This window comes from Cupressus sempervirens, chromosome 4, assembly GCF_028749045.1.
Source record: "Cupressus sempervirens isolate cs-2001-9-10 chromosome 4, ASM2874904v1, whole genome shotgun sequence".
Taxonomy (NCBI): domain Eukaryota; kingdom Viridiplantae; phylum Streptophyta; class Pinopsida; order Cupressales; family Cupressaceae; genus Cupressus; species Cupressus sempervirens.
This window is the reverse complement of record NC_143121.1, coordinates 93,737,876-93,745,378: the sequence shown is the minus strand read 5'-3', so window position 1 is coordinate 93,745,378 and position 7,503 is coordinate 93,737,876. Positions and strand designations below refer to the sequence as shown.

The 7,503-nt window shown below is 34.3% G+C and overlaps 1 pseudogene; it reads right to left on the bottom strand.

Annotated features, from left to right (window-relative positions):
* Window positions 1-4,387: 4,387 nt before the first annotated feature.
* Window positions 4,388-6,130, bottom strand: LOC149560098 (cytochrome P450 750A1 pseudogene; annotated as a pseudogene).
* Window positions 6,131-7,503: the final 1,373 nt, after the last annotated feature.

Genomic DNA, 7,503 nt, shown 5'->3' with positions numbered 1-7,503 from the left:
TCAAAACTGAATTTAACTCATCATAGATGGAGGACCAAAAATGTTGCAATGTTCCACTATTGTTCAAACTAATGTAATAAGATTAAATACATATAATAACATTTAGATAATTTTATTTTGTTAGTTGGTAGGAAAAGTTTTCCATAGGATAATTTAAACTGAAATATGAGCATTTATATTGCCATATTTTTATTAATATAAATAAGTATGATTGAGTTATCAAACAGCTCACTTTTAATTAAGTCGATAGGATTTTTATTGTAAGACTTGCCGCTGAAATGTTATGACACTCTGGTGGTGTTGGATGTTGTGAAATGCCAAAATTGTCATAGAACCAAACACCCAGAAAAGTCATTTGTCTCATCACCCAATTTTTCGGCAATCATTTCGGGATCCCCTGTTTTTACTTCAAGTAAATGCATTCCCCTCTTTTACAACATTTGGAAAATGAGTATCCGAGAGAAAATCTGTTGATGGTGACTATTACAGATGATGAAGCCAGGAGGATAGAACAGCAGTCTGATCACGAAACCAAAGTTGAAATGATATTGATTCTCAGAAAGATGTTTGGCAATCACATTCCTGAAATGGAGGAGATCTTAATTCCAAGATGGGGTCAAGATTAGTTTTAAAAGGGAACTTATTCCAACTGGCCCATCGGCGTATCTATTAACAACTTTGAGAGCTTACAGGTTTGTCATCTAAAAATTGTTCCCACATCTCTCAATTTTGTCTCTGGACGAAGGAAGTTCATTTATTGTTTATTTATCCATTACTAAGAGAAGTTGTTGATAATGGATGTTAGGTACTAGTTGGGGCACTGTATTTTATTGGGGAACATACGAGTCATGAGTATAATGGTTATGTTCATGGTGCGTACCTTACAGGTATGTCAAATGTCTCTGCCAATGACTATGCATGTAATATCTTGATTTCCTATTTTTCATATAATAGATTGAAGGTGTATCTAAAGAATGTGTGGAATGATAGATGAGAGCAGGCATAGACAACGCTAATCATTTGTTGGATTGCATTAAGAAGGGACACTGGGCTACCGAATCTCATTAAAAAAAATGAAATGGGTAACGCAAATATTCAGAGGATAAGTGGTGCTTGTGTATTTTGAGCATGAAATAAGTGGTAGAAAATTAGTATAATTAAAAGAAATTAATGGGAAGAATGTGGAACTGTAGACGGAGATGGAAACGACAGCATGGAAGGTATTAATAGAATAAGACAACCAAGTTGCCCTATTATGGGATCAAATTGTAGCACGAGTTGAAAATAAAGCATTTTTTAATGTTCAAATGTTCAAAAAATCTAAATATTTGAAGTACATTCAACACCTTCTTAGGTGTTTTTTTGAAAATTTGTTGTTTTACTTTCTAATGATTTTAATCATTATAGAATCAATAATATCAAATATTATTTACCAATATTTTCAATTTAACATATTACATCTTATTTATATATGTATGTATATCTATGCATATATATGTATATGTGTATATGTATATGTATATGTGTATGTATATACATACATACATACATACATACATATATATAAGTTAGGGAGAGACATATGAATATAAAAATTGAGAGATATATAAATATATAATATAATAGAAAAAAAGAAATTTAGATAATGAGATAAAGACTGATTGTAAATTATTGATTTCAAATAGCTTGGTTGTCTATTCTCTATAGAAAATGAGTATAATAGGGATAATAGTTATAATGAGAGACAATGAGAGAGTGTGTGGGGAGTGGGGAGAGTGAGTAAGTTAAATAATATAAAGAAAAATAGAGGTGGAGATGTAATAATACTAATAAGGATAAAGATAGATGTGGAAACATAGGGAGAGACAATGTATAAATAGATGGATGATGGAAAAATAAATAGGAAGAAAAAAGGAGGGAGATAGAAAGAGATAATGATAGAGATATATGACGTGATAGATGATGGATATTGGATAGATTGATAGATGAATCATATACATAGAATAAATCAATGAGAAACAAAGAAAATAGGATATAGATACATAGGAGCGAATTGTAAAGAGGGGTGCGATAAAAGAAAGCTCAAAAGGGAGAAATGAGTGTTTATAGCCATATGAAGATGAGGATAGGAAAATAGACCAAGGAGAATTTATTAATAACTATGTAAAATAGAATCAAAAGTATACAAGACTATTAGCTTAACCCTTGCATCCTTCAAAAATGCAAATACTAACTAGTTATAGTTTTCTGTATTTTTAAAATTATATAATTTTCTATACATAACCAGTCAGTACATAGCCGATAGCATACAATAACCTCTCGTCCAAAATAAGCGAGATCTTCTTTCTTATTGGATCATGGTGCCCCTGACATTCTTACTATTAGGATTGATCTTATGATAGAAACCCGATGCTAGTGCTGAAGTGATACCAATCTATTTAGTTCTCTTGCGGATGCGATCTTTTCAGAAATCTAATTGCACACATGCATGCATCTCTAGAATCATAATTGTTCAATTTGATTATTATACTGCAAATTTCCTCAATAATATTTCATAATTAAATAAATATCATATAAAAATTAAATCCATAGAAGGTGTGTTGTGATCATTACACATATTCATCACCTTTTCATCTAAGCGGAGTAAAACTTATTTAGAACGCACAGTTTATGATTTTCCTTCAGCTACTTTCCAACCGTGTTTGATGAATGTCAAAGGGACTCTCCATGTTCTCATCATCTATATGGGTACTTGAATCCAATCCTGATTAAAATTTCATGAGTACAGTGATAAGCTATTCAACCAAATTGTAATCATACTCTCGAACTTTCATAATAATGATACAACTTTGTCTGATTGGCTCCATCTAATTTTTCTATTTTTCCAGGTCTCTGACCATCATGTGCAGCAATCTGCTCGTGCATTGGATCATTTGATTAATATTATACGATCCTTAAAATTGTTCAATATCTGAATGCTTGATCTAATTTGCCATTTCGCTGGTCCAATTTAAAGTCACTGTGATGTAGGATGGATGTACTTGTAATTTCTTGTGACTTACCATTGTAAGATACATGAAAGGACAAACAAGATGTATGCAGTTGTTGATTGGATTTGAATGGTGAGTGGCTAAATAAAATAGATGCAATGGCTAGTCACACATAGGTTATAGGTTATAGGTTATTGGGAGGAGTTTTTTTTGTGCTATAAATGTTTAAAGTCATTGTTTTTGTTAATATTAACCCATAGTTTTCTTACTTTAACCTTGGGATAAAGACATTTTTATCCTCAATAGGTGAACATTTTTAATATGAGGCAATATAAATAATTGAAGCGGATTGGACAATATTGAAGTGGGTTGGACACATGGGCATAGGAGTTTCTACTTTGACAAGTAACGTGGATACTGCCTTTGTAATTCCAAATGGGATTTAATAATGATTATTTCATATCTACACTAGTTATACAAGCTTTTAATTTGTCTAATGACATTCTTTGACAAATATTGTAATGTTGGATGTTGAATTTGTTGCTGTGTGACAGTTGTTATGTCAAATGTTGGGTACTTATTGATTAAAACAGGCATTACACCTAGGGTGAAAAGGGTGAGAGATGCTTCTTACAATTGAATTCAGCCACCTTAATAGACATTGCTATTGTTTGAGGTGAATGCTATTACTAAATGATAAATGAGCTTCTTAATCTTAATAAAAATCTAATATTTGGAGCTGTTACAAATGTATGTCTAACAAGACAAGATGAAAATTTTGACCTATAGATTGATTTTCTATTGTACTAAAGCAAGTCGAAGCCAATTTGAGCATAGAGCATAAGGGAATCTCATTGAGAGGAAGAATATGAGAATTTAGGTCAAAGGATTTTGTTATTTCCTTTGATACTAGTTTTTAGAGTGCAAGGACTAATATGATCATAAAAAATTGGGGGCAATAGAAGAAGAAGAATGCCTATCATTCCAAGTTAGCTTCTTCTTCAAGGGGGATTCATTGCAAGTAAAAGACCTTATTTTGTATTGGTAAAGAAAATGAGAGACGTGAAACTACATTTTTCCATTCAAATAGCAATGATGAAGATTTTTTTGCACACTTGAAAATATATTAGTTATACTTGAAGAAGATGTAAAATCATATGTGTGGAGTTATTTTTTGTAGCAATGGAGAGATTATCATTGCAACACTTGACAAGGTGTTGGGCACATTTAGGAGAGATGGGGAATTCTGTAGGAAAGGAATTTAACATACCCCATTACAAAAGTAACTAGAGATACATGGAGGAGATGTGAAATTTCAAAGCATATATTATCAGGTGGTTGGACAGCAGGAGCTATCACAAATAAAACAATACATTTCTTATTAAAGAAAGACTAGGCTAGAACCTTGCGGTCAGTTTCAAGGAAGGAATGGCAAAGAGATGGTTATTCCTTGACACGGTGACTCCGAACTCTTCTTCCATATCCAAGTCAGCAGGATCGCCTTCGAGCCTCCACTCAAAGCAGTGCCAGAACTGAGCCAAAACAAACGACATCTGCCCGATTGCCATCTGCCCACCCGGGCAGCCCCTCCTCCCTGTCCCAAACGGCAGCATATCGTACTCCTGCCCTTGGTACTCAAAGCTCTTGTTGCACTCGAATCTCTCGGGCTTGAACTCCTCCGGATCTTCCCACACATTTACAAAAAGCTTTGTTTTCTTTGGTATGACATAGCCCTGTGGTCCTACAGTCACAGTTTCGCTATTCTCGTTGGGGAGCAACAACGGTCCTGGCATGTACAGCCTCAACGACACTTTAATCACGCATTGCGTGTAGTGCATGTTGGGAAGGTCAGATTCAGTTACCATGCGCTCATCCCCTACAATCGAGTCAATTTCCACCTGCAGTTTCTTGGCCACCCGGGGATGCCTGAGCAGTGCAGTAATTGCCCATTCCATGCTAGTTGCTGTTGTCTCCATGCCACCAATGAACAGATCCTGTTCAAACATATATTGTACCAATAAATTGTTAGAAGAACAAACAAATCTAAGGAACTACAAATAAAATGAATATTCACTTGATTCTTGACCTTAACACTATGATCTCTTTTTTCTACTCTCCAATTGGGTTAAGATCATAATCTTATCTAGACAAACTATTTTACAAAACTTCTACCCTAAAACAGAATCGAGCAAAGATCAAGAGAGAGAGGGTAGTGAAAGCGACGTACGAAGAGGACTGCCTTGATATTATCTTTAGTGAACTCCACGTCGAGAGACTGGGATTCTTCCACGTCGAGCAGCACATCCAGAATGTCCTAACACCACTCCTCCTTCTCCTCCAGAGCCCTTCTCTTATGCTCAATATGGTCGTCTATAATTCTCCCAAGAATCCTGTCGAAGAAGTTGTGGGCATTCACCATGCGTTTCTTGAGGCCTTGCAGGTCCATCCAATCTATGGAAGGAAAGAAGTCCCCAATGTTAACAGCAGAAAGGGTGCTGATAATCTCCCTCACCATGTCTTTGAGTTCGCCCCCTTTCCCAGTCACATCATCAACGTCGAATCTCGTCCCAGTCAGCATCCTCCAAATAATGGCCGAGGTGATATCCAGCAGAGACTTGCTGACATTCACAGCAACAGTCCCCTGCTTGCTCTTCTCCCGCATAGATTTCATACCGAGAGAAACCTCCTCTGCTCTGAGGGACGGAAACGACTCAACTCTCTTCGCACTGAGCAACTCCATGACGCAGACCTTCCTCATGTGTCTCCAGTAAGGACCATAAGAAGCCAAGCCCATGTCCTTGTTGTTGTAAGCGATGTGTTTTCCAGCAGCAGTAGAGGGTCTGTTGGCGAATGATAAATCGTGTCTTTAGAAACTCTCTGGCCATCTCAGAATAAGAGACCACCACGTAGGGCAGAAAACCCAGTCTCAAGTACATCACAGGCCCATACGGTGGGGAAGCTTCCCAAGCTGATGGATGTTTCCTATGATAGGCAATGGGCTTGGCCCAAGAGATAACTTAGGATTCCTCTTCAACTGCTTTAATAGTACCCACACGAACTACAAATGCCAAACCTAGAGCAGTCATTTGGCCACAAAGTTGTTCGGACCTCAATCCGAGAAATTCAAAGGAAGGTGCCATTGTGAAATGTACTTAGCAGACACACACACAAACTTATTTGAATACTCCTCTGCTCGTGGGCTTCTATTTATATATAGGGAGAGATACCTCTATTGCTCGGCATAGTCAATAGTCAAGGTTTGCGGGCCCTGTATATCTATTCAAGGAATTACGTTATACAATGCCAATGTTTGAATGTAGACGCTGAATTCAATATGTTATTTGTCAAGCGAATATGACAAATTCGGATAGCTTACGAACAATACTTCCGAGTATGCAATACGCAATAACAACAAACATGAAGAAGATACTTCTGCAAATAATTCTAATATATCTCAGAAATGTCCGAATCATTCAAAGATAAAGCTTCACACTTCTTAAAACGTTGAAAAATCAAAAAGTCCGTAGAGGTTAAATGCGTGTTACATTTGATAAAAACCATTCAATATATCAATCGAATCAGTTAATAGTTGATTCTAATTTATCTCTACAAAGCTTTACATTGATTAAGAAAATGTTTGAAAAAGAATCTTGATATTGAAGCATAAAGTAGATATTTCAAACATGGTAAAATCAAGATAGACATGTTTTAAAATTATATCAATTTAATAATTGATTAAAACTATTATACATATCAATTGAATAGGTTTGGTTATCTAGTAGACAATGTTTCAATAATTATTTTTATTTGAAGATATAAAATTATAAGTTTTTACAAAATCAATATTTCTTATAATTATATTAAACTATTCTGATTAAAACTAGTACACATATCAATCAAATACATTTTGTCATTGAGAGAAACAATAGAGGACTCCAAGTTATTACTTTTATTTGCCATTGAATAACATAAAGTAGACATTTTAAATGTAAAGAATTTACATGCAATAGCAAGAAATGCACATGTCCAATCTAATGATTTAATAATAACTATTATGAATATCTATCACAAAGTTATGGTTACTAAGAAAGAAAATGAGTGACCTTTTGTTATTTTATTTTTTGGTATAAAATATTTTGCGTTTGTTTGAGGAGACAAGCTAGAAAATGATATCTAATGCAAATCAAACATTATGTAGATATTTCAAATGTTGAAATACTATAAGTTGTGAGAAGATAATTTTTTTTTTAAATAATATTATCTAATGATTTGATAAAAAGTATTCTATCTTCAAGATATTCAAACATACATTGAATTGTTTAAATGTTGCAAAGTTATAAATTTTTAGGAGATAGACATGTCATAAAATTAGACAAGTCTAATATTTTGATATATTATTACACATATCAATCTAGGTAAGCATTATTTTTATTTATAGACCTACAAATTTTACACCCACTTTGATATATCAATGGACCATTGGGATATAAATTGAAGAAACCTATGGTTTTTT